Source organism: Macaca nemestrina, chromosome 14 (genome assembly GCF_043159975.1).
Source record: "Macaca nemestrina isolate mMacNem1 chromosome 14, mMacNem.hap1, whole genome shotgun sequence".
In the NCBI taxonomy this organism is placed as follows: Eukaryota; Metazoa; Chordata; class Mammalia; order Primates; family Cercopithecidae; genus Macaca; species Macaca nemestrina.
Genome location: NC_092138.1, coordinates 41,711,101 through 41,737,130, shown reverse-complemented (window position 1 = coordinate 41,737,130; position 26,030 = coordinate 41,711,101). Strand labels below are relative to the sequence as shown.

The 26,030-nt window shown below is 33.9% G+C and overlaps 1 long non-coding RNA gene across 8 annotated transcripts in view; it reads left to right on the top strand.

The window, feature by feature from the left end:
• Positions 1–3,847: 3,847 nt before the first annotated feature.
• LOC105489110 (uncharacterized) overlaps positions 3,848–26,030 on the top strand; it is a 70,388-nt gene continuing 48,205 nt past the window's right edge. For 4 of the 8 annotated variants that reach the window (XR_011612565.1, XR_011612570.1, XR_011612568.1 and 1 more), the window contains exons 1-2: positions 3,848–4,069; positions 16,434–16,554. This is a non-coding gene — a long non-coding RNA (uncharacterized lncRNA). The remainder of the gene's footprint in view (positions 4,070–16,433; positions 16,555–26,030) is intronic. The other 4 variants (XR_011612564.1, XR_011612567.1, XR_011612566.1 and 1 more) reach the window with 1 other exon arrangement.

The following is a 26,030-nucleotide window of genomic DNA, read 5'->3' as shown; positions in this document are numbered from 1 at the left end:
TGCTCTTAAGTTGATAACACAAAATTATTTGTCCTTAAACACACTGAAGCAATGTGTAGCTTTCCATGTTGCATTAGTGAAGCAGAGAAATAAGGAGTAACACACAAGATAGTGGATATTATCTAGCCTTTTTCTACTTGTCCAGAAACATATGACTGAAGTGACATTCTTAGTAAATTGATAAATATTAGCTAAATCTTTTTCAAAATCACAAGACAATAAAAAGCATTTATGGGTAAGTAAAAATAGTACTAGCAACCACAATCGCAAACAAAGACAGTAACAATGCCTATATCTATTGAGAGGCAGGCATTAACTATTAACCATCTCATTTAATCATCTCAGTAACTGTAGAGCAATATTACTGTCATCATATAATGGGTTCATCTTGTCTGCTACCCAGAATAAAGCCAATGCATTAAGAACAGCAGATTTGTGCAGCACAGAAAGTCTAATTAACACAGGCTAGCCAAGCATTAGACTGAGTTTATTAGGTAAATCAGCCTCCCTGAGAACTCAGAGGCCAGGGTTTTTATTGATAATTTGGTGGAAGGGGGTGAGGAAATGGGTGCTGCTGATTGGTTGAGCATGAAGCATAAGCGTGTGAAAAATGGTGCTCATACCCTGAATTAGCCTCTGGATGGGGATGACAGGGTCAGCTGAGTCATGAGTCACAGGTCTGGGGAGTGTAGTCAGTCAGTCTCCAGAATGCAGAAGTCTAAAAATATCTCCAAAGACCAATCTCATATTCTACAATAGTGAAGTATCTATAGGATTACTTGGAGAAGTCACAAATTTTGTGACCCCCGGCCATAAGACTGCCCAGCTGTAAGGGATTATAGAAAAGCAAGCTAGAGAACAATGGCTAATAATCCTTCAAATATGCCTACATTTTAGCAGAATTCAGGCCCCTCCCATAATCCTAATCTTGTGGCTTTTCATTAGTTTTACAAAGGCAGTTTCAGTCTCTGAACAAGGAGGGGTCAGTTCTAGAGAGGAACTGTTGTCACCCTTGCTTTAAAGTTACATGATAAAATCAATTCCTCCTATGGTTATCTTGGTTTAGGCCAAGATCAGTGAGGACAGCCAGCCTGTGAGGCTAGAAGCAAGATGGAGTCAGCCATGCTAGACTTCTTTGTGGTCATACTCTTTGCAAAGGTGGTTTCATTATTAACAGCATTTTACAGATAAAATCAATAGGTTGAATAACATGCTTACACTGATAAAGCTGGTAAGTGACTGTAGTCAAGATTAGAACATGAGCCAGTTTTATTATAACTTCTTTTTAGTATAAGCACACCAAACTGATTTTTGTAATGTTAGCATTTTATCAAGCACACAGTGTATTTTCCTAATTAATTTGATAAGTACACAAGCCTGTGAGATAAGCAGTAATCATTCTTCCTATTTCAGAAATGATACAAGAGAGATTTAACAAGTTTTAACTGATAGACACTGCCACAAAACTGGTGATACCTGAGACAGGGTTTATATTCAGGCTTTCTGATTCCATATATAACGTTGTTTCAAATATTCCACCATAAAGAATGCTTCAGAAAAATGGTTCTCAACTTTCCTTTAATACACCTATTGTAATGCAAAGGCCTAGGGCCCACCATGATAGAAACAAAAGATACAATTTGTTTTTTTTTTTTTTTTTTGAGACGGAGTCTCGCTCTGTCACCCAGGCTGCAGTGCAGTGGCCGGATCTCAGCTCACTGCAAGCTCCGCCTCCCGGGTTCACGCCATTCTCCTGCCTCAGCCTCCCGAGTAGCTGGGACTACAGGCGCCCGCCACCTCGCCCGGCTAGTTTTTTGTATTTTTTAGTAGAGACGGGGTTTCACCATGTTAGCCAGGATGGTCTCGATCTCCTGACGTCGTGATCCACCCGTCTCGGCCTCCCAAAGTGCTGGGATTACAGGCTTGAGATACAATTTGTTTTATAAAATAGAACTTACTTACCTGATGAAAATTTGATAATATACTTACTATTTGTTACAGAATTTTATGATATAAAACTCACAATTGTGTTGGCAATGCTTCTTATTGTTATGACTTTAAGGTGCTGTATGTTCTAATATATAGTTCCATACTTGCTTAACTATGTAATAATACCATTAAGTATTTATTATAATGTAAAATGTTCTCAATAGTTGAATGCTTATTATATCTTAGTTATAAGATAAAATAAGTACAAAAATAAGTACAATTATTTATCAGATATGTGTTATTATAGTTATAAGATATAAAACTTACTATATCTTATAAATAATTGTACTTATTTTTGTTTCATCTTATAAATAATTTGTCATGTTTAGTATTGATATCCCCATTTCACAAAAGGAAAGTGTTGATAAAAGAAATTAAGTTAATATCATAGAACAAGTAAATGGTAAAAACAACTTAAAATTATGCTTTTAACCATCATGCTATATTGTCAAAGATCATAAATATGTGTGTGTGCATGCACATGTGTATGCATGTATATGAATATGTATATGTATATAAAAATTATGCTCCACTAGAAAAAACTTGGAAAGGGTAATAACTAAAACAAAGAATGTGAACTTCAAAGGAAAAGTGGGTAGCTATTCAAGAGTAGCAATATTAGCCTTGCTAAATAGAGATAAGCAGAAGATGCAATAGAAGATTGTGTAGCATGAAACTCCATTTATTAAATCTACTGATTTACAGCTCAGTCTATGCTTATTTGCAGAATATGACTGTTACTATCAGGCTCCAAATCCAGCTTACTTGAATCTTCATTCAGTCTCAGGAACCAATCTCTCTTTCCTCCTAGGATCATATTTTCCAGCCACCTGCTAAACATAGCGTCAATTTGCTTGATGTGATCATATTTTGTAGCACAATATATTTAGTCACTACTTTCAGAAAAATATCATATTATCATATAAACATTTTAGCCTAGAAAAATATTTTACACAGTACAGTGTTCCTCCCATGATACAAAGTCAATTAATGATAAAATATGATTACATTTATAGAAATTTGCTTTGCAACTCACTTTGCAATAGTTACTATTTAAAAGAAATACATGAGATGCTGAAATTTTCTAATTATACATAATATGTAATATAAATATACATTTTATATAATGTAAATGCTCATATATGTAAGAAACAAGAAATATGGAGAATACTTATGACAAAATTTGACTAAAAGTCATAAAGATAAATTTAAGATAAATTTATTTAAAAATCTTTCCTTCAACAAATTATAGGTTTGATACCATTTTTCTTACATTTTCTGGCAAAGTAGTAGGAAAGTGCTGATAGAATGGAAGAAATTTTAAATTTTTCATGTTATTTTGATAAAATAGAGTCAAGAATATCCAGATACATTTTAAACAAGAAGAGCTGTGCCCTATTAGTCATCAAAATGTATAAAGTGAGGAAACGGCAGGACCTAGACTGAACCCCTAGTGTTTCAGTAACATTAACAATGTTCCTTCGGCAGTATGCTAACTTTTGCTTTTGACTCAATAGGCAATGAGTGATTCACAAGTTTATGCTTTATTGTAAGAAATTTACACATGCATAATCAAACAAACATTCACAATACAATTATTAAAGGCAATAGGGTGTAATGAACCACAGCAGAGGCTCAGGAGACCAATCCACTTAGAGAGGAACTCAAGCAAGTATGGAAGTCTCACCCGGGTGCTGATCAGTGATAGGTGAAGCTGCTCTTCTATGGGCAGTCCTTCAGAGATACAGCTCCCAAAGTCAGGAGAAAGCTTTCAGATTTCTCACAGGTCAAGATTCCAAAATCTCCTAGGAAATTGCCTGTCCTTTGTTCTTTTATGATTCTCCACAGGTGTGGTCACTGTCTCACTGTTGTTACCTCAGCCACTGGGTCTCAAGTGGCACTGAGCCACAGCAGGTGTTATCTCATCACCTTAGTCTGTTATACATATGCTTATCATGGGGAGTAGGCACACCACATGGCCATAGCAGAAGCAAGAGAGAAGTGGTGGAGATGCTGCACACTTTTCAATGACCAGATCTTGCAAGAAGTCACTCACTATCTTGAGGACAGCACCAAGGAGGTAATGTTAAACCATTCATGAGAAATCCGCCCTCAGGATCAAATCACCTTCCACCAGGCCCCACTTCTGACAGTGGGGATGCAACTGACCATAAGATTTGGGTGGAGACACAAATCTAAACCATATCAGCCATAAAAAAGTCCTATAAGCTTTCCAAGAGTAGCTTTTCTTAAGAGAAAAAAGGGAGGGAGGGCAATATGATATATCCTGATATATAAGTACATACAGTTATGTGTGTGTTTAATCTAGATATAAAGATTTTGATCTGTACTCTTCAACCAGGATATTAAAAGTTCAGGCTCACTGTCCTAGATACTGCTGTATCTAGAAAATAATGTACATATAGTAATTGTACATCACTGACAGTGCAGTGACAGCACAATGTCTTTTTATCTGTAAAATGTCAGTCTGTATAAAAACAACATTCATTTGCCAATACTTTAGCATTTATCTTCCTTAATGTAAAATCAATATTTCAAAGTAAACTAATTGCACTAGGCATTAACTAACAAAAGCATCTTGTCTTTTCAAGTGACTTAGAAATAAAAGGATGTTCAAGAACAAGTCAGCTATGAGTAAATGTTAATTGGACTGGTAGTAATTTATGAAATTTTTACATGAAATAAGTGATTGAATTGACACAATTATAATATTCTCCTGCAACATTTGCAATAGCATTCTTATGTTCAGCTATTGTAACTGGTGAATGGAGAATACTAGAGGCTTATCTAGCTTCTAATGTTTGGGGAAACAAGGATCCACCTGCTTCCTTAAGACAAGAGAGGACAGCATAGCCACTATAGTTGATGGAACTATTATTGGAACTAGTGGAACACCAGGGATTCTATCTATGTCCTGCTGCTCACTACACAGAATGTCAATCACTGAGTTAGTGAGTATTGCCAGGGATAAAGGCTTTAATGTGGTGCTGCAGTCATGCCAATGAGAGGTAAAATCTCAAATCTATCTCCTTGACCAACTAAATCAATGGGTTTTATATAGTAGGGAAGGTGGCAAAACAGGAATTATGAAGGGGTAAGGAAACAATCATGATGGATAAGAGGTTGGGTTTCTCATTGTCTGGACACGGTGATCTGGTCAATTTCAGTACCGTGCCTGAGGGTTGATTCCCTAAGGAAGTCACTGAAATGAGACAAATTTGAGTTTCAAGTTTCAAGACAGAGGGCCAATTTCTATATTTATTCAAAAATCTGTAAATATCATTTATATGGGACTATTGGAGTGGTTTCAGAAGTCTTTTGATTCAAGTGGAACAAGCTCAAATTTAAAAAAAAGACTTTTTATTGTCTTGTTTCTGTTTTATTTCTTAAAAAAAAGGGATACATGTGCAGAATGTGCATGTTTGTTACATAGGTACACGTGTGCCATTGTGGTTTGCTGTACCTATTGACCCATTCTCTAGGTTATCTCCCTTCAGCCCCTACCCCTCAACAGGCCCTGGTATGTGTTGTTCCGGTCTCTGTGTTCATGTGTTCTCAATGTTCAACTCCCACTTATGAGTGAGAACATGCAGTGTTTGGTTTTCTGTTCCTGTGTTAGTTTCCTGAGGATGATGGCTTCCAGCTTCATCTATGTCCCAGCAAAGGATACCATCTCATTCCTTTTTACGGCTGCATAGCACATAGCATTTCATGGTGTATATGTGCCACATTTTTAAAATCTAATCTATCATTGATGGGCATTCAGGTTGGTTCCATGTCTTTGCTATTGTAAACAGTGCTGCAATAGACATACGTGTGCCTGTGTGTTTATAGTAGAATAAGTTTCATTCCTTTGGGTATATATCCGGTAATGGGATTGCTGGGTCAAATGGTAGTTCTGGTTCTAGATCCTTGAGGAATCACTATACTGTCTTCCACAATGGTTGAAGTAATTTATGTTCCCACCAACAGGGTAAAAGTGTTCCTATTTCCCCACAGCTTCTCCAGCATCTATTGTTTCCTGACTTTTTAATAATCGCCATTCTGACAGGCATGAGATGATATCTAATTGTGGTTTTGCATTTCTCTGATGATCAGTGATGTTGAGTTTTTTTTTTTGTATGTTTGCTGGCTGCATAAATGTCTTATTTAGAGAAGTGTCTGTTCATATCCTTCGCCCACTTTTTGATGGGGTTGTTTTATTCTGATAAGTATGTTTAAGTTCCTTGTAAATTCTGGATATTAGACCATTGTCAGACGAGTAGATTGCAAAAATTTTCTCCCATTCTGTAGGTGGCCTGTTCATTCTGATGCTAGTTTTTTTTGTTGTGCAGAAGCTCTTTAGTTTAATTAGATAACATTTGTCAATTTTGGCTTTTGTTGCAATTGCTTTTGGCATTTTTGGCATGAAGTCTTTGCCCATGCCTACATCCTGAATGGTACTACATAGGTTTTCTTCTAGAGTTTTTATGGTTTGGGTTTCACATTTAAATATTTAATCCACTTTGTGTTAATTTTTATATAAGGTATAAGGAAGGGGTCCAGTTTGTTTTCTGCATATGGCTAGCCAGTTTTCCCAGCACCATGTACTGAATAGGAGATCCTATCCCCATTGCTTGTTTTTGTCAAGTTTGTCAGAGATCAGATTGTTGTAGATATGTGGTGTTATTTCTGAGGTCTCTGTTCTGCTCTACTGGTTTATGTATCTAATTTGGTACCAGTACCATGCTATTTTTGATACTGTAGCCTTGTAGTAGAGTTGGAAGTCGTGCAGCATGATGCCTCCAGCTTTGTTCTTTTTGCGTAGGATTGTGTTAGATATACGGGGTCTTCTTTGATTCCATATAAAATGTAAAACAGTTATTCTAATTCTGTGAAGAATGTCATGGTGGTTTGATGGGAATAGCATGGAATCTATAAACTACTTTGGGCAGTATGGCCATTATTTGTGATATTGATTCTTCCTATGCATGAGGATGGAATATTTTTTCATTTGTTTGTGTCCTCTCTTATTTCCTTGAGCAGTGGTTTGTAGTTCTACTTGAAGAGGTCCTTTGCCTCCCTTGTTAGCTGTCTTCCTAGGCACTTTATTCTCTGTGGCGATTGTGAATGGAAGTTCATTCATTATTTGCCTCTGCTTGCCCATTGTTGATGTAAAGGAATGCTTGTGATTTTTGCACATTGATTTTGTATCCTGAGGTTTTGCTGAAGTTGCTTATCAGTTCAATAAGTTTTTGGGCTGAGACGATGGTGTTTTCTAAATATATAATCATGTCATCTGCAAACAGACACACTTGATTTCCTCTCTTCCTATTTAAATACCTTTACTTCTTTGTCTTGCCTGATTGCCCTAGCCAGAACTTTTAACTCTATGTTGATTAGGAGTGGTGAGAGATGACATGCTTGTCTTGAACCAGTTTTCAAAAGGAATGCTTCCAGCTTTTGACCATTCAATATAATATTGGATGTGGGCTTGTCATAAATAGCTCTTATAATTTTGAGATATGTTCCATCAATACCAAGTTTATTGAGTCATTTTAACTTGAAAATATGTTGAATTTTATCACAGGCCTTTTCTGCATCTATTGAGATAATCATGTGTTTTTAAAATTTGGTTCTGTTTATGTAATGGATTAAGATTATTGATTTGCATATGTTGAACCAGTCTTGCATCCCAGGGATGAAGTAGACTTGATCATGGTGGATAAGCTTTTTGATGTGCTGCTGGATTTGGTTTGCTAGTATTTTATTGAGGATTTTCATTGATGTTCACCAGTAATATTAGCCTGAAGTTTTCTTTTCTTGTTGTGTCTTCCCAGTTTTGGTATCAAGATGATGCTGTCTTCATAAAATGAGTCAGGGAGGAGCTCCTCCTTTTCAATTGTTTGGAATAGTTTCAGAAGAAATGTTACCAGCTCATCATTGTATTTCTGGTAGAATTCAGCTGTGAATCTGTCTGATCCTAGGCTTTTTTTTTTTTTTTTTTTGGTTGGTAGGCTATTAATTACAGCCTGAATTTCAGAGTTCATTGTTAGTCTATTCAGGGATTCAATTTCTTACTGGGTTAGTCTTTGTAGGGTGTATGCATCCAGGAATTTATTCATTTCTTCTAGATTTTCTACTTCATTTGTGTAGAGGGGTTTATAGTATTCTCCGATGATAGTTTGTATTTCTGTAGAATCAGTGGTGATATTCCCTTTATCATTTTTATAGAGTCTATTTGATTCTTCTCTCTCTTCTTCTTTATTAGTCTAGCTAGCAACCTATTTATTTTGTTAATTTATTCAAAATCTATCTCTTGGATTCATTGATTTTTTGGAGGGTTTTTCGTATCTCTATCTCCTTCAGTTCTTCTCAGGTTTTAGCTTTTCTTGTCTTCTGCTAGCTTTTGTATTAGTTTGCTCTTGTCTCTCCATATCTTTTAATTATGAGGTTAGGGTGTCAATTTGAGATCTTTCGAGCTTTTTGATGTAGGCATTTAGTGCTACAAATGTTCCTCTTAACACTGCTTTAGGTGTGTCCCAGAGACTCTGGTATGCTGTCTCTTTGTTCTCATTTATTTCAAAGAACTTCTTGATTTCTGCCTTAGTTTCATTATTTGCCCAGGAGTTATTCAAGAGCAGGTTGTTTAACTTCCATGAAATTGTGTGGTTTTGACTGAGTTTCTTAATCCTGACTTCTAATTTGATTGCACTGTGGTCTGAGAGACTGTTCGCTATGATTTCAGTTTATTTGCATTTGTGGAGAAGTGTTTTACTTTCAATTATCTGGTCAATTTTGGAATAAGTGTCATGTGGTGCTGAGAATAATATATATTCTGTTGATTTGGAGTAGAGAGTTCTGTAGACATCTACTAGGTCCACTTGTTCCAGAGCTGAGTTCAAGTCCTGAATATCCTTGTTAATTTTCTGTGTCATTGATCTGTCTAATATTGACAGTGGGGTGTTGAAGTCTCCCACTATTATTGTGTGGGAGTCTAAGTCTCTTTGTAGGTCTCTAAAAACTTGTTGGATGAATCTGGGTGCTCCCATATTGGGTGCATAAATATTTAGAATAGTCAGCTCTTCTTGTTTAATTGTTCCCTTTACCATTATTTAATGCCCTTTTTTGGTCTTTTTTTTTTTATCTTTGTTGATTTAAAGTTGGTTTTGTCAGAGACTAGGATTGCAACCCCTGCTTTCTATTATTATTCTTTTGCTTACCATTTTCTTGGAAATTTTCCTCCATCTGTTTATTTTGAGCCTGTGTTTGTGTTTGCATGTAAGATGGGTCTCCTGAATACAGCACATCAATGATTCTTGTCTCTTTATCAAATTTGCCAGTCTGTGTCTTTTAATTGGGGTATTCTGCCCATTTACACTTAAGGTTAGTATCGTTATATTTGAATTTCATACTGTCATCATGATGCTATTTGGTTATTTTGCACACTAGTTGATACAGTTTCTTTGAAGTGACATTGGTCTTCATTTCTTGGTGTGTTTTTGCAGTGGCTGGTATTGGTTTTCTCTTTCCATATTTATTGCTTCTTTCAGGAGTTCTTGAGGGCAGGCATGGTGGCAATGAAATTCCTCAGCATTTGCTTGTCTGGAAAGGATTTTATTTCTCCTTTGATTATGAAGCTTAGTGTAGCTGGATATGAAATTCTAGATTGAAAATATTGTTTTTAAGAATGTTGAATATTGGCCCCCAATCTTTTCTGGCTTGTAGAGTTTCTGCTGAGAGGTCTGCTGTTAGTTTGATGGACTTCCCTTTGTATGTGACACGGCCTTTCTCTCTGGCTGTCCTGAACAGCTTTTCCCTCATTTCAACCTTGGAGAATCTGATCATTATGTGTCTTGGGGTTGATCTTCTCATGGAGTATCTTAATGATGTTCTCTATATTTCCTGAATTTTCATGTTGGCCTGTCTTGCTAGGTTGAGGACATTCTCCCGAGTAATATCCTGAAAGGTGTTTTCCAGCTTGTTTCCATTCTCCTTGTCTCTCTCTGGTACTCCAATCAATAGTAGGTTCAGTCTTTTTCTGAAGTCCTGTATTTCGTGGAGATTTGTTCATTCCTTTTCATTCTTTTTTCTCTATTTTTGTCTGCAAGTCTTATTTCAGTAAGGTCTTCAGATTCTGATATCCTTACTTCCACTCCATCAGTTCAGCTGTTGAGACTTGTGTATGCTCCACGAAGTTCTCAAGCTGTGATTTTCATCTCCATCAGGTCGTTTATATTCCTCTCAAAACTAATTATTCCAGTTAAAAATTCCTCTAACATTTTATCAAGTTTCTTAGCTTCTTGGCATTGGGTTAGAACATGCTCTTTTAGCTCAGTGTAGTTTTTTATTACCCATCTTCTGAAGCCTACTTCTGTCGATTGGTCCATATGATCCTCCATCCAGTTCTGCACCCCTAATGGAGAGACATTGCTATCATTTGGAGGAGAAGAGGCACTCTGGCCTTTTGGGTTTTCAGTATATTTCTGTTGATTCTTTCTCATCTTCATTAGTTTGTCTGGTTTCAGTCTTTGAGGTTGCCAACACTTGGATAGGGTTTTCATGGGGGCCTTTTTGTTGTTGTTGTTGATGATGATAACGCTGTTGTTGTTGCTTTCTGCTTGGTTTTCTTTCAGGAGTCAAGTCCCTCTTCTGTAGGGCTTCTGCAGTTTGCTGGGGGTTCACTTTAGGCCCTATTCATCTGATTCGCTCCAGTGCCTGGAGATGTCACTCAAGGAGGGCTGAAGAGCAGCAAAGATGGGTGCCTACTCCTTCTTCTGGGACCTCTGAGCTTGAGGGCCACCAACCTGATGCCAGTAGGATTGCTCCTGTATAGGCTATCTGACAACTCCTGTAGGGCGGTCTCACCCAGTTGGGTGGCATGGGGAGCAGAACCCGTTTAATGAAACCCTTTGTCCCTCAGTGGAGAGGGTGTGTTTCACTGGGGGCAAATCCACTTGTCTGGAGTGCCCAGATTTCTCAGAACCACCAGGAAGAGAGGCTAAATCTGCCGATCCATAGAGACTGTTGTCACCCCTTCCCCAGGATCTCAGGCCCAGGGAGATCCGAATTCTGTCCCTGAGCTTCTGACTGGAGTTATTGGAGATCCTGCAGGGAAGCCCCACCCACTAAGGAAGGATGGGGCAGGGTTAGACCTGAAGAGGCACTCTAGCTGCAGACTGCCACAGCTGATGTGTTGGGCTGTGGGGACAAGCCTTGGGACCAAGCTGTCCAGCAGCAGAAAAGCACACCCTGAAGCTATAGAAATGTGTGCTGCCCTTTCCTCACCCAGGAATCTTAGCATGTTAAGCAGTTCAAACTCCCAGTGCTGGCTGCTGCCCCTCCCCCAAGGAGCTCAAAAGGCTGAGGCAGCAGGCAACCACAGCCAGTGCCGGTTGCCCCTCTCCCTGGGGAGTTGGCTAGGGGAAAGGGGCTCTCCTCTGTATGACTCTCAGTTGGGCTGCCACACCACACTGCTCTTCCTTCTCTCCGTGGGTCATGTCAGACTCTAGTCAATTTTAATGAGAGACCCTGAACACCTTGTTTGCTGGTGAAGGATTCACATGCTTTCTACGTTTTTATTCTACGGGAGCTTCTGAATGGTGCTGCTTCTAGTCAGCCATCTTGGCGCCACCCCCAAGCTTGTTCCTTTATGAAGACCTCCTCACAAACCCTCAACTCCACTACCCATCTATGTATTTGGATTCATGGACAGATGCAGGGAAATTTTCAGATCTGAAAATCTTCCAAATAGAATAATCTCCACTGAAATCTGGACAGACTTCAGACTTTATGCACAATTTAAACAAATACTCAAACAACAATATGGAATTTTCTGATTTCTTTGATTAAAAAAAGAAAATATCTTTCTCCCTTGCATGTAGGAAATTACCTATATCAGCTTCTTATTGCTGCTATAACAAATTATTACAAATTTAGTGGCTTAAAAATGTGAATGTGTTGTTTTCTAGTTCTTGTGGTCAGAAGTTCAAAGCAAGTCTCAGCAGGCTAAGATGTCATCAGGGCCGCATTCCTTTCTGGCAACTCTAGTGGAGAATCAATTTCCTGGTCTTTTCTGGCCTCTGGAGTCTGCCTATATACCTTGGTTCAAACCCCTACCATCTTAGGTCTTCAAGGTCAGCAATGTTGCATCCTCTAACTCTTCTCCCATAGTCACATACCCTCTGACCAGAACCAGGAAAGGCTCTCCATTTTTAAGTGCTAATGTGGTTAGATTGTGGCCACCTGGATAATCCAGGATTATCTCTCATCTTAATTTCCTTAATCTTAAATGCTTCTGCAGCGTCCCTTTTGCCATGTAAGAGAACATATTCATAGGTTCCAGGGATTAGGGTGTGGAAATTTTATTTATTTATTTAAATGGGGAAACATTGTTCTATCAAAACATATTTTTTCTTCTTTTTTAAAAGACTATATTTCTTGAAAATCGTTTTTGCTGCTTATAAATCAGAAACATTCAGGGAACTTCTGCATACTTCACAGACTTTCTTTCACTCTAAAATGCGCACATGGCAAAGGAATAAAGAGTACTTCAAAACACGACCCTGAGAAACCCAATTATCTGCCATCACTGTTGATGGAGAAGATAAAAATTATTTTGATACCATTCTAATCTCAAGCAAGTGTTTCTCAAGGACAGAAATTACGTATAGAACCATAGATGAATGTGACTCTGGGAAATGTAGTTTCAAAACCTCCAACCCGTGTTAAAAAATAAAAAGAGAAACAATAGAAAAATAGAGAGATCAATACTCATTACTGTAAGAAAGCACATCCCTAGCAATTGAAATAAATTTAAATCACAAATATGAAATATAAGTCAAGCCTCAAACTGTAAATTTAATAAATGATATTTATTTCAGTTATGTTTGCAATATAAAATGTTTCAGGTGTTAACTGGTTAATGTGCTGCAAATTTTTAAAATATCTGTATATATAGATAGATAGAGTGTATGTGCATATATATATATATATATATATATATATATATATAGTGTGTGTGTGTGTGTGATTATCAATTTCTTTTAAATAACCCCTATTTGTGAAGTTTTATTTTTGAGAACTATACTTCCTTGAGGAATTGTGGCATAAACAACGCTATGAGTTTACCAAACCATTTCATTTCCTACACATAGAACTAAGCTGTAGTTTTGAATCACATTGCATCTTAGTGGGCTAATGTCTTTAATTCTCAAGATTAGAAGGTAAACAAGATGTATTATTTCTTGTCTGAATTATATTTAGTTAATGAAAGTGATATTTGCATATTGTTTTTACCTTTCATGACAAGTTACAGACCCATTTGTTCATATAGGACAGTTTCATAAGGGAGGAGGGCTGCTTAATCTGAATTTGACTTTAAATGAAAGAACAATAAAAGTTTTTATTGTTAAAACAATACTCGTTGAGAAATTTACCTGATACCACAATGTAGTTTATTCTTTTCTGACTATTGTAGAAATATTTTCAGATTTTTAAGCAATAAATAGTACAATAATATGTTGATTGGTAACAAATGTATCTAACATTTGTCATTTCACATACTTTCTACATTTTTCTCTTTACTTTCTATTTTTTGCATGACATTGCGCTAAGCACCAATTACCATACTAGAAACTGACCTCTCAGAAATTACACATTTTTGTAATTACCTAATATAACATTGCCCTGGTGCTGTGGCATTATGTATTTTACAAAAGCACATGATTAGCTAAGACATTTGTCATGGGAACCTTACATAATTTCAAAAGAAATGATTTACTAATTCCTTCAGTATGAATGTTACAGTGGCAAGATCACAATCCTCATTTTATAGATAGTTTTACGGAAGCACAGAGAGATTAAAAATTTAGTCTAACGATGACTGAAGAGGATGTAAGTCCCCGTTTCTGATCCTCACACGCTTTCTATTTGTCAACTTGTATATGTTCTTTCTCTGGTATACATTTGACATCTTGGAAATGAGAGAAAAATCATCTCCCGTGGGAGCAAAATGACATTGATAAACGTGGCAGAGATTTGACTGCCATTTCTGCAATTTGAAAGACTTTTCCTTTCTGACACAGAAAAGGAAGTAGTTACAGGTGAAAAAAAAAAAAAACTTAAAAGAATATTTCTTCAAAGTGAAATAATGTTTTATTTTAAAAATTAGAAGAATCATAAGAAACATAGGGTCATCAAAATTACTAAGGAGAAAAGAGAATTTTCTTTTTTCTCTCTCTTTTTTAAAAAGTAAACAAATGTGAATTGTCTCTAAAGGTATAATTAACTGAGATGGAAAAAGTAACACTGAACCAAACTAAAAGTAGGTCAGCTCATTTGAGGTTCTTGGCTGCACAAGCTCTGACAGCTGGCTGAATATTTCTATATATATAGAAGATACATGGGTTCTAGTGATTTATTGGTCTTTCTTTCCCTTATGCATGTTATATAAAAATATAGAAAAGAAAACCTATAGTTTTTTCTTCTTGCTCAGGAAAAACCTACATTGGGGACTTGAGTGTAATTATGAAATGGAGTTAGCTATACCCAACTGCACAAAACACATTGCTAATTATATTCAAACGCAGAGGAACTATGATTGATGAAATAAAGTTTTGGTACTTTCTGGCCCTACAGATATTTTATGTAAATTTTACTTTATATTCATGTATCAATTACTTCTTATACTTTAAAAATTAAATATATATTTTCTCCTCACTACACACCCATAAATGAACAAGTAAATATTTACACACTTTCATTCAAAAAATTCTTTTAAAATTTTGCAAGCAATGAAATTCTAGGAAAGTCAAAGTGTCCCTCTTTCAGACACTAGCAAACTTTACCACACTTGATTCATGAGACTCATTTGTCCCATTTCAAGGACACACAGAACAATTCATCACACATGCCTCTTTAAGTAGCCCATTGTGCACACTGTCTGTTGGGGAAAGTGTGTCTAATTGTATCCTCCATTCTGGCAAACCCAATCCTGTACTCAAAATATATTGGAAATCTTTTAGTCTTTGAAGCTTGGCTAATAAATTTTGAGTATTTTTCACTATGTCTCCTATTCTATTCTCAAGTCCTCCTTCTTCCAAGAACCTTTCCAATCCACTTCTATTTAGAAGGGTTTCTCTTCTTTTTCTTATTTCACATCTCTCTTTGCAGAGCCAGTTTCATATGAAACTACTACTTCTACACAATATCATTTCTACCTCAAACCTCTGAAAATGGGCTTCTATTCCTACAACCCCAAAAATGACATCAATACACTTATTTGCTAAGTTCAACAAAAAATGTGGCCCATATATTACTTAAACTTACCTAGAGGTGAGACTATTATACTGTTTGTCATTCATTACTCTTTCTCCTTACATGATTTCCAATAAATTACATTTTGAGTCATCCTTCTTTACCTTTGTTCAGAGTTCTTATTCCTCAGCCAATTTATCCAGAAAAGATGCAAATCATGATTTTTTTTTCACATTTGTTTTATGTGAAAACTATAGGCTGGGGACTATTAAATTTATATATTTAAATATATATATTATATATATATATTTAAACTTAGTCCTTAACCATCATTATCTCATATACATATCAAACTCAACATGTTAATACTTGAATTTACATTTTAAAAGGGCCTATAAGAGAAAACTATTTGTTAAATAAAACTAAATTTTTTCATAGTGAAGTGGTTAAGTGTTGAACTTCCCAATCAGTCACACCAGAATTAAATTCTAGCTTTGCCACTAATGAGTATAATTCCATAATACCTGCTTCATACTGTTGTCATTTTATGAAAACTAAAGAAGAAATTTACTTATCATACCAGACAGCATATAGAAAATGCTTAAATATGTTATTGTTGTTAACATAATTTTTAAACAAATTATATCCTGTTTAATTTTCCCTCTAAATGTCTTTGAAATCTATCCCATTTTGTCATTCTCACTAACACTGGTTTAATCTAAGCCCTTATAATTTATTGCTAGTATTGCTGAAATAGACCTCTAATAGGTTCCTAATCTTTCCAATTCAGTTCTTCAAATACCATTAAAATAGCCTTCTGAAAAAGCAAAATTAGTCATAATACTTCTGTATCTAAAATAATTTGTGATTCTGCATATATTTACTAAGTACTTTTAAATTTCTGAGTAAAGTGGTCAGTATTTTTTCCTTCTTCTCCAGGCTTACCTCTCATCATTATACCTCTTGCATTCTATGCTACAGTCATATTCAGTCACTTTTAGTATTCCTGATGGATCATTCTCACTGTCACGTTTAGACCATTTTACATAAAGCACTTCTATCCTGCCTCAAGGTTATCTTGGTTTGCATAGCACATTATTATCTTATTTCAAAATTCAGACAAGGCCACCACTCAAGCTTTTCTTGATCCTCAGACTAAATTTCTTGTTCCCTTTTCTGTACTTCAGTAGTATTCTGAGCATTTCTCTATTGGAGTGCATAACAATCTGATGCATCAGCAAGGGACGACAGAGCATACAAGTGATATAGAATCCAAGAGTCATCAATTTTAATCAAAGGTCTTTGAGGGTAAGAATTATATTTTAGACTTTCTTATGTTCTTTGTGAGATAGAAGTAAATGATAATTTATTAATCTTTATGTATTGCTGTTTTTAAGTCATTCTTTCTTTTTTCATGAAAAACAAGGTCTAGCAGGTAGCAACAGTGAAATGACCTGCAATGATATCATGCTTAGGAGGTGGACTTGTTGAGGGATGGGAGAGTCCTGTTCCTCCCAAGAATACTATAGCATTGCCTTCCCGTGTCTGTCTTACTATCACTGATTCTCCTAATCACAAACAGTACCACATGAACAGGATCAACCAAAAATTGTAGAATAGTTGCTTATCTTGGTAAACTAAAGAGTTAGATCAATAAGAATGTCCACAAATTTAAATACACATCAATTTTGTCAGATTCTTCAAAAATCTATTTTGATATTCTATCTAATTGACACAAGCCAGTTTTTAATTCTGACTCTAGCAAGACTTAAGTAGTATTAAAGAAAATAACCAAAATATTCAAAAAAGTTGCAATAAAGTTTACAAGTAGGTTTACTCTTATTAAATTCCTCATCAGAGATCCCCTAAGCCTTGTGTCTACATTCTGGGAAACAAACAAACAAAAAAACCAGTTGAAGTACAGCAAATAAGGAAAGAATCGGGGTAGTTTTTAGCAGTAGCATCACACAGAATCTATCTGAATAAGCAAGAAATTGCCCAAAAACTATTTAAAAATTTCAAATGACCTTTGTTCTTTTAAGGAATTATCCAAAAGTCAATTGTCCTTAGTATTGTTCAGAGGTCCCAGATATTACATTCATATTGCTCAAAATATGACACTTTTCACGCCCTCACTACAGAAGATAAAATTATTTTGAAGGACATTTTTAAAAAATATGTCCTTGTATGTATTTAAACTTCCAAAAATTTTAAGATCTAAAGTGACCATGAACATTGTATTGTCCACTACAGATATTCAAGACATTCTTTAACTCAGTTGTCAGCAAGCTATGACCCGCAGAACAAATATGGTTCATCACTTGTTTTTATAAATAAATTCTATTAGATTACATACATGCCCATTTATTTGCATTGTCTGTGGTTGCTTTTGCACTATGATGGAAAAGATGAGTGGTTGCTACAGAAATCATAGGACCCCCTAAGCCTGAGAAACATTTCAGTGGCAGTACTATCTGGCATGTGGAAGAAAAAAAAAATGTGCTGAGCCCTACTGAAACTCTTCTAATAATTTACATCTGATCAAATTATAAAAAAGTCTTCCCAAACCACATCTCTCAGCTACTATTGATGTACAAACATTTTTTATGGACACACACACATACATTAAATATATATTATATATATATGTATATACACACATATATACAACTATGTATATAATATTTTAAAATATAGATACATCTAACAATTTTTACCATGAAATAACAAATCTTCATGTTTCTTTGTACAACACTGAGAGAAGCCACGTGAGATATTCAGTAACTGATACCCTTTTGGATAGGTGACTTGACAGGGCTGCCTTAGCTTATAAAATTAAGAAGCTAATATTTGTTTGGTCAGTGCAAGAAAAGCATTAGATAATTTAACCCATTGATTTTTTAAATAGATATGGAATAAGTTAATTTAGGAGGCTAGGAAAAAGGAAAATGAGATAGGGGACAATACCGAACCAAGATGGAGTAACAGATCCTGAACCTGAAGAATGACAGTAGACTTTAGTCTGTAAAAACCTTAAAATAATAGATAAAATATAAGCAGTAATAGACATCAATAAGCTATATATCAGACAGAAAAGCACTATGATCCTTGAGAGGTAAACTACAAAGGTAAGGTCAACAATTTTTGCAGCTTGCTGCCTGAATGGAGTCTTGTGATTATTGCATAGATGAAGAAATCCAGGCTGAGCTTAGAAGTCTTCATGAGTGCTGGAATGGGGCTGAGTTTTTGTGGCAGGTAAGGCAGCTAAAGACATACAGCACAGGACAGAATGGGAGAGCTACGTAGGAGAGAACTCTAGAGAACTTTACAGGTTCTTCTTTGAGTATTCAGCTGAATACTGATCAGCTCATATATGTGAGGCAACTACTCAAGTTTGGGGAAAAGAAAACCCCAAGAGGATTAGAGAGGAAACTCTTGGAGTTCACCAAAGGCACCACTAATGCCTATTCTCGCTAGCCAAAGTAGAATCTTTATAATTCATTAATATTGGGTAAAATATTCATTGGGTTTAGCTTGGTAGTAGAGAAAAATTAGACCTAGACCAAAAGCTGCTCTGGTCCCACCTAAAAATGCTTAAAACCAAGACTCTAAGACATTAGAATATTTTCAAATAACTCAGTCATGTTCCTGAGCAAAGCTCAAAGATTTTTAAATAAATACAACACCCAAACTCCAAGAAAGAGAAATTCAAAATGCCTGATGACTAAAAAATATTTCAAGGTATTATAAAAGCTGAAATATCAATTCATAAGAAGAAAACAAAAGATATGGATATTAAGTAGTTATTAAAAACACTTTTCCATGTTAAAAATTAGAGAAAAGGTGGTACATGTTAAATACAGATATAGAAAATATGTATAAAGTCCCAAATCAAACTTTTGATGATAGAATTTATAACGTCTGTGATGAAAAGTACTCTAGATGGAATTAACGCTGATTAGATATTGCAGAAGAAAATATTAATAAAGACATTGGAATAGAAACTATCTAAAATGAAACACAGGAAGAAAAAGACTTAGAAACAAGAGCGTCAGAAGTGGAGGAGGTGCACAAATTATTTAAATAAACAACAATAAAGAATTCCCAAATTTTATAAAAAGTACAAATCTATAGACCTCAAAAGCACAATAAATTGCAAACAGAAGATAAATGAGGAAAACAAAATGAAGGCACATATTAATCAAATTTCTTGAAATTGGTGGTGATTTAGAGAAAATATTACAAGAATTCCAAAGAAACAAAGACACACTATATACAGAGGAGTTATATTAAGAAACACAACTGATTTCTGATTGGAAGACAGTGGAGCTATGTATTCAAGGCACTGAAAAAATATGTCAACCTAGAAATCCCTATGAAGCAAGAAGTATTCAAAAACGCTGAGGAAAAAAATAATATTTAGACACACAAAAGCTGAAAGTATTCATCTTTGGCCGTACCGAACTAAAAGAAATGATAAAGGGAGTCTTTAAACAGAAGAAAAATAATACCAAATAAAATACGAGCTAAATAAAGGAATGAAGAACATCACAAATAGTAACTGTGGGGATAAATATAAAGACTTTTTCCATATTACTTATTTTAAAAAAAATATAATTAAAGGAAAAAAGACAATGTACTGCATGGTTTTTCACATAGCTAGAAGTATAATGAATGACTATAATAACTGAAATTCAGGAAATACATTGTTTTATGATTCTTATACTGTACATATAGTGGTATGATATCATGTGAAGGTAGACTGTGATAAAATATATGAGATAAGCAATCAACAAACTATAACAATAAAAACTTAGAGATACAAACTAAGAAGACAAAACAGGAAATCAAATAAAAACATAAAAATTAGGCATAAAACAAAAATTCTTTTGTATAAACAAAAGAAGTCAGAAAAAGAAGGGAAAGAAAGCAGAATAGATGAGAGAGATGAAAAACAAAAAGAACATAGACTTGAATCCAATTATTTCAATGATGACATTAAATACAAAGAAATAAAATGCCTCATTTGAAAGGCAAATACTTTGATAATGAATGTAAATGCAAGACCAATTCCATACTCTTTAACAGAAACCCACATTAAATATAAAATCACAAGTAGATTTAAAATTTAAAATATAAAGGAAGGTTTGCCATGGCTAGAATGGCTATATTCATATCAGGGAAAGTATATTTCAGAGAAAATAATATTACCAAGAATAAAAAGTATGTACATATTGATATAGGGGATAATTTATCAAGGAAGCACATATATCCGAAGTTAGTGTACACATAATAACAGAAATTCAAAATCAAAGAAGCAAGATTGATATAATTGCAAAGAGAAATAGACAATTTTCAAAGCACATTAAGATATTTTTAAAAACTTTTCTCAATCATTAATAGAAAAGAACAAAATCAGTAAGGATATAGAAGACTTGAATGATAGGCTCAATCAACTTTATGCAATTGATATATGTATATCACTCAATTCTCAAACCAATAATAGCAAAAAGTGAGTCTCAATAAATATAGAATGATTAAAATTTTACAAATTCTATTTTTCTAATTAATGAAATAAATAATAGAAAAATACCTGGAAAATGTCCAAATATAAGAAAACTAAATAACATAGTTATAAGTAATGTATGGGTCAGGGAAAAATTACAATGAAAATTAGTAATTAATTTCAAGGAAAAAACACAATATATCAAAATCTGTGTAATGTTACTAAGACAATTGTTAGAGGAATATGTGTAAAAGTAAGACCTACATTAGAAAGGAACTAAGGTTTCAAACACCCTCAGTTTCTACCTTGAGAAAATAAATGAAGTAAAAACAAATGAAACAGGATGCAAGCAGAAAAAATTAAAAAGAAAAAATATAGATATAGAATGTGAAGAAGGAGAAAACAAACAAAAATAGGCAAATTTAATTACAACAAAAACTAATTCTTTCACAAGATAAACTAAATTGATTGTCTAGAAAAGGAGATGAGATATAAGTCATAACATCAGGAGTTAAAGAGGTACAATCACTCCAGTATCTATATATTTTACAATTAGAATAATTGAATATTATGCAAATTTCATGCCAAAAAAAAGATACCCTGGATAATTTCCTTGAAAAACACAAAATAACAAAGCTCACTGAAGAAGAAATTGGTATTTCTCAATAATACTGAATACATTGACTTAAAAATCAAACAAAACACGCTTTCAAGAAAAATAACTTCAGGCCTAGGTGGCTTCACTGAAGACTTCTTTCAAACATTCAAGGGAGAAACACTAATAAATTTACTTAAAATTTATCTGAATATTAAAGGTAAGTAAATCTTTCCCAACTAATTCTATGAAGTTAGCATTACTCTTATATATGAAACAGCAAAAGATATTATGACAGTAGAAAAACAAAAACGATTATACCACATTAATAGGAGCATATAAGCAAAATTAACAAAATATTACCAAACTGAATGGAACAATGCATTATGACTAAATTTTCTTTATCTTGAAAATCCAAGATTGAATTTACTTTCCATTACTATTCAATGCATTTCACCATAGTAACTGATGAACAAAAAAAGCATGCAATCAATTCGATTGATGCAAAAGGCATTTGGTGAAATTCAACATCCATTTCTGACAAGATCTGAGAACCTGGGACTAGAAAGGGAGCCCTATCTACCTCATAACAGTACATTTACAAAAATAGTACAGCTAGCATCATATTTGATGGTGAACTACTGAAGGCATTCCTCCTGAAATTAAGTACAAGACAAGGATGTCTACATTCATCACTTCTCTTCAACACTGTCTTGGAGGTTGTATTCATTGCAATGGGGTAAATGAAATAAATAAAAGGAATCCAGATTATAAACTAAGAAGCAAAACTTTTATTCATAGATAACAAGATTATCTGTATAGAAAAGGATCCTAAAAAATTATACTAGAAATAGTAGAGCTTATCGAGTTTACAGAGTACAAGATCTATATATAAACATCAATTATTTTTCTATATACTAAAAACAATTAGAAGTTGAAATTAGTACAATAACATTTAAAATGGCATCAAAAGTGAAATACTTAATGATAAACAACAGATAATATACAAGATTCGTGTCTTGAAAGCTACAGAATATTGTTAAGATAAATTAAATATTTATGGACCAGAAAAAATTCAATATTGTTATCATGTGGGTTCTCTCTAGATTTGTCTACAGATTCCAGCTTGGTTTTGTATAAATTGACCTGGTGATTCTTAAATTCATATGTGTTTATTTGTGTGTGTGTGTGTGTGTGTGTGTGTGTGTGTGTGTAAGCACCTTTAATTCCAAAATTAACTTTATATAAGAACAAGGATGTGTAAGCATCTTAATTTCCAAATTAACTTTGTAAAAGAACAAGGTTGGGGAACTTACACTAGTTGACTTCATGTCATTATCATAAAGCTACCATAATCAAGATAATTTGGCTTTGGTATCAAGAGGCACCTATATCAATAGAAAGAAATGTCAAGTCCAGAAGTAGACATCTATCCATTCTTGTTAATTAATTTTTTGACATGGTATAAAGAAAAGTTACTGGAGAATTTCTTCTTTCAAAAAAGGGCTAGAAAAAAATGCTATATCCATACAGAAAAAATTTATATAAACTGAAATCCATACCTTGAGCCAAATTTAAAAAGTGGAAATCAAAATACACTGCAAGCATAAATGTAAAACCAAAGTATAAATGTTCTAGAAAAAAAATAATAGAAAATTTTTGTGACCTTGGATTAGGCAGATATTTCTTAGATAAAACATCAAAGTATTATTCAAAAAAGCAATAAAATAAATAAATTGTATTTTATAAAATTTAAAGTTTTTTTCTGAGAAAGATACTGTTACAAAAAAGAAAATATTAGTGCAGACTCAGATAAAATATTTGCAAATCACATATGTGATTAGAGACTTGTGTCCAGATTGTATAAAGAACCCTCAAAACTCAACAAGAAAGTAAATAAAATAAATGAGCAGATAAAAATGAGAAAAATTTAAATCCACATTTTATGAGAGGATATGCAGCTATCAAATAATCACAGATAAAGATATTTAATACCATTAGCCATTAGAGAAAGGCAAATTAGAGGCACAACTAAATATTACTAAATATCTATTGAATTGGTAAAAATAAAAATAATGACTATACTGGTTTCTGATGAGGATATAATGCAAATAAATTTCTCACATATGTCTGGTAGAAATGTAATATTGTTCAGCCATACTGAAAATGAGTTTGAAATTTCTTACAAAGAATACACTTAACATGTAGCCTACAAATAATTTGCTTGAGATTTATCTTAGAAAAATAATATGTTAAAATGGCAGAAAGAAATGCTGTGATTTAAGTGTTCCATAAGAGTTATTTTAATAGGCAAAAACTAGAAAACATATCAAATGATTAAATGATGGCACAAACAGAATAGATTATTCAACAATAAAAGTTAAAAATCTATAGATATATGCAGGAAGTTGGATGGATTTTAACAGCATTATGTTAAGAAAAAAAAAACAACGACTATCCACAAAGGTTACATACTGTATTATTTCATTTATATAACATTCTTAAAATGATAAAATCATAGTGTTGGAGAAAATATAAGTATTTGCCAAGAGTTAGGTAGGTGGGGAGAATGTGACTATATAAACATAACTTGAGCAAGGTTCTCTGTGGTGACAGACCAATATTGCATCCTAATTTTGGTGATGACTAGCTGTGATGTAATTTTATAGCACTATAAGCTAATTTTTTAAAACAATGAGTGTATTTAAAAATGTGACATCTGAGTCATATATGCAGTTTTAAAAATAGTATTGTGTTAATATAAATTTCCTGATTTTGATAAATATGGTTAGGCGAGTTGCTATTATTAGGAAAAGTTGGCTAAGGGGTACTGAGAACTCTCTGAACTATTTTTCAGCTTCTTCTGAGTCTAAAATTATGCCAAATGAAGAAGTTAAAAAAAAAATCAGTTTCCAAATCTTCATTAACTGGACTGGATATCGATACTTAATATTTGTTTCTCTGTAGTCCTCCATTTATTTATAATATAGTGCACATATTTTAAATCAGAAGCTCTATTTCTGACTTTTCATTTTTAATATTTTCAAAGCCACTCTTCCAAGTACATAAGCACAATATTTGTAATCACATAAACACACATGCATATAAAACATACATAGCAAAAGACTTGTTTTAGCATATTGGGCTGTATATATTCTCCCAAAGAAAGAGTTTTAGATTTTCCTGAGTTGGTACTACGTTTTTGTCATTCATGGTTAAATCTGAACATTTCTGACATTTCTACTTTATAAAAATCGTATTGACTTAAACTCTGAGGCACATAAACATGGAATTATATAACATCTTTCTACTTGAAGACTTATTCTTTATTTACAATGATTCACAATAGTTTAGTAGATCCCCTTGCTGGAAGTATGCATCTAAGATGTCTTTTATCATAATTGATTATAGAATCAAATGCTAGATTTATATTGATTATTACCATGTAGCCATTCATGATCATTGTGACTCCTATAACACGGTGGTTTATTTTGTATGGCATTTTATGGTAACCTAGAATAATAAAAAGTGACAGCCTGTTTGGCTGATGTTTTACCTCCCAATAAAGTGAAAAATAACAGTTGTCACCACTGTAGCAAAATTGGATAATACTGCAGAACCAAGGAGTTTGGATTAGACCATGGCTACAGGTCAAAGTCAGAACTTGCTAATAGAATGGTAAATGTGTTATGTCTAATCAAATTAATTGTAACGAAAATGGCATTTAATGTATAACTGCTTATTAATTTTTGAAAAATTACAGACATTGATAATTTTTGGTGTTCTTTTATGACTGTCTAATGATTCCCAGGTGGCTGAAATGGTGATTATCAAAGTAGATATTTGCATATGTGTTCAACATGGATAATGTACATTTTTAGATGTGGGATGATAGTTTCTTAGTAAGGATGAATAACATTAGGCATAAAATAGGCCAATGCCTAATACTCAAACAAATGTATCTTGTAGTTTAGATGTTGATTATAGCATAAATTAAACACTTTAAAATCCTGATATAGTAACCCCTGAGAGATACCAGCATAACTGATCTCAGGTATAATTGCTTCTGTGTAGGGCTCCCTTAGGCCCTCAAACAAAAATAGGACTCCTGACTCTTTGCTCCCATGCTACTCTTTTAGAATAAGTTAAATTGTTTTGAAACTGCTTAATTGTCTATCTACCATATTTATCTGAGATGTCCTTGAGAAAAGAGATTTTGTGCTGGTTTGTTAAATGTTCACAACGCTTTGCACAATATCTGGGACAGAATGACCACTGGGGGGATAAAAAAGCTTCTCTGTAACATAAAAATGCCTACTGATGGGCATGGAAAGAGTAAAAGAATTCTAAGGGAGTGAAAAAGGCAACACTAAAATTATCATTCTATAAGCAATTGAGAACAGCTAGAAGGGGTACAGTGAGGGCATTTTCTAGTTAGTATATGTAGTCAGAGCAATCAAACTGATAATGTAAGTTCACACAATGTATTGCTTTTAGAAATGATTATGTTTAGAAACACACAAAAATTTTAAAAAGTGAAAGTTGGAAAACTTTATTACTTAAATATAAAGTCATTATATAATTATAATTAATATAAAATATTAATTAAATATAAAGACAACTTGGTTGTCTCAGGTGTAAAATGGTGTAAGAGAATGTCTTCCACTTCAGTAATGAGAACAA